Genomic DNA, 2,431 nt, shown 5'->3' with positions numbered 1-2,431 from the left:
TGAATAGACTAGAAACAAACTATTTCTATAATATAATACTAAATAAGACAAGAAACTTATTCCTACAAAAAAAAAAAAAAAAAAAAAAAACGATAAAAATGGAAAAAAAATCAATAAAATAAAAAAGTTTGCATTCTAATTATTGAAAAAAAAATGATGTGAATTTTAAAGATAATATTAAATAAATAAATAAAAATAAAAAAAATCTTTTATGGTAAATATAACATAAATTAAAGCAACCAGTAACAAATGAACCAGAAAGATCTCAAACATTGATTATATTTGCCTCTACTAGCAACTAACAAGAGACATCCAATCCGACTATTCCTTGACAACATCTGAACCAAATACATGTGAACATGATACATTAAACTACTAATAATTATAAAACCCTAATGCTGGAACTTTAATGCTTGCAATGCTGGAACATCTTTTCTAAATATTCAATAAGATACCACCAAGTTCAATGAGATTCCACCTTATTACCTCCAACAATTTTAATACTGCTTGCTCTTTCTCTGAGGATTGATCCTTCGGCAACATGGACTGGCACAAATGAGATGATGTTCTACCAAAAGAAATAGGATCCGAAAAATAAAAACACAAAATCTGAAAAAATCTCATTTCTAAAATAGAAAAGAATGGAATTAAACGTGCAACAAACCAAAATGCAACACAGAATCTACTCAATCAAGCCTATTAGCCAAATCTGATAAGCCTAACCACAAAACTTACTACCCTACAATAGAACTTCAATCCGAATGGAATATCCTTCCCCTGAGTCTGAAGTCCAGCTACAACGCTGACCCCAGGAGTTACTCGAGCTGTAAGATCAACGCAATTTTGCAACGGATCCTCTTCGATGTGCTCCAGAAAACATCACATAAAAGCACAAAAACAACATCAAAAAAAAAACAAAACAAAACAAATAGCCTCAGCACTTGGAGGCGATGGGCTGCAAGGAATGCGCTGTGTCGACGATGTGTTCCCAACGAACGATTGCATGGCTATCTTCGAAAACGGTGCAAGGTTTACATGAAAGACTGGGTTAAGGTGTAACATCAGAGATCTCGGTGACCGGACCGAGACCACCGCGGCATTGCAGATTGAAGCAGGATCCACACATGCAACATCACTCTGGATCTGTTTTGTGGGGACGACAGGTCCCACTTTGTAATGCAGCGGCGACCGTAATCTATCTGGACACTTACCTGATGAGACGTCGACGTCTTTGAGAACAGTCACTCTGGATGGTCTAAACGACAAGTCAATTCATTGCACTTTTGCAATGCTACGGAACAAAGGGGGTCTATGTTGACAACATCAACAGTGTCGGGGGCTGGATCGATCCAGGTCGCCGCGTCCCTCATTCAGCTTGCAAATTATTGGACTTGCCCTCTCTCTCACTGATACCGTTGAAGCGATGCAGTGACCGGATTATGTCTCAGTTTCTATTTCAATGTTGAGTTTCTCTCAAGCTGGACTCTGGAAGACGTTGGATTTCACTAGCAGAAGCAGGGCTGGAATAGTGACCTGATCCGGGAGGTAAACTGCTAGCTTAATCGTATAGTATTGCTGTGTATCTTATGATCTGTATGTTGTTATTCCGTGAATCGTGCCAACACTGACTTTGTCTTGTGTCGATGTTGTAAGAATACGTGCCAGGTTGTGTGTCTCAAGCTCCGTCACGATCAAACTTCTCGATGCATTGGAAGGAATCCATCCCACGTTATGGCAGGTTCTAGTTTCTCCTACAAGCTCCACTGTATTGTAGTTTCTCATGCAGATTGAATGTGATCAGTTCTGTAACACAGGTTGATCGTGGAGAGTTTTGCAAAATTGACGAGAATTGTGCTAGTTCGTATCGGAATCAGCCTCAAGGATGCCTCGCTCTCACATGCCAAGATTTGTTGGGGGCTTCGATAATAGCGAAGTATTACCACGTGTAACTGTATAACCATGGTTGTGATTGCGTGGTAGCTCTGATTTTATACATTTCTGTAACTCTACCATCGAAGTGATGAAGTGTGATTCACCCACCAGGTGCACCGGTCTTCACAGCGGGACAGTTGATGTAGTACCTACTTTAATAAAGATGGAGAACCACCAGGAAGTGTGCTTCTCTCAGGCGTGATGTTGCTGTGTTTCATATTCCTCGGCTTAATATTATACACATGAAGAATGACCAGTGTATTGAATCTAAGGACTCAATAACATGCCAATGTAGACAAATCCTTTGAATATCTCGATTGCGACGTTGGGTGTGAGGGATGTGCTTCGTCTTCCGCCATGCTTCGACAGCCAGTTTCTAGATGTTTTGGTTTGTGTTCAATCATGGTCTGTCGAACTTCCAGAGTGAACTCATGGTAGAATTCAGTTTATTAATGGGCGGTCCGTAACTGAGCTAATGCTGGAATAAGTTGAAGGAAAG

General features: G+C 39.9%; 1 long non-coding RNA gene across 2 annotated transcripts; it reads left to right on the top strand.

The window, feature by feature from the left end:
- The first annotated feature begins 1,383 nt into the window (after positions 1-1,383).
- LOC149989377 (uncharacterized) lies at positions 1,384-2,148 on the top strand. Of its 2 annotated transcripts, XR_016502776.1 has the most exons (3): positions 1,384-1,545; positions 1,654-1,738; positions 2,044-2,148. It is a non-coding gene; the product is annotated as an uncharacterized LOC149989377 (long non-coding RNA). The 2 variants fall into 2 exon arrangements; XR_016502775.1 differs by having other exon boundaries at positions 1,654-2,148.
- The last annotated feature ends 283 nt before the right edge of the window (positions 2,149-2,431 follow it).

The sequence above is a fragment of the Physcomitrium patens genome, chromosome 4 (assembly GCF_059467195.1).
Source record: "Physcomitrium patens ecotype Gransden chromosome 4, ASM5946719v1, whole genome shotgun sequence".
NCBI classification, from domain to species: Eukaryota; Viridiplantae; Streptophyta; class Bryopsida; order Funariales; family Funariaceae; genus Physcomitrium; species Physcomitrium patens.
Note: the sequence above shows the minus strand (reverse complement) of the source record. Positions and strands in the feature narration are given on the sequence as shown.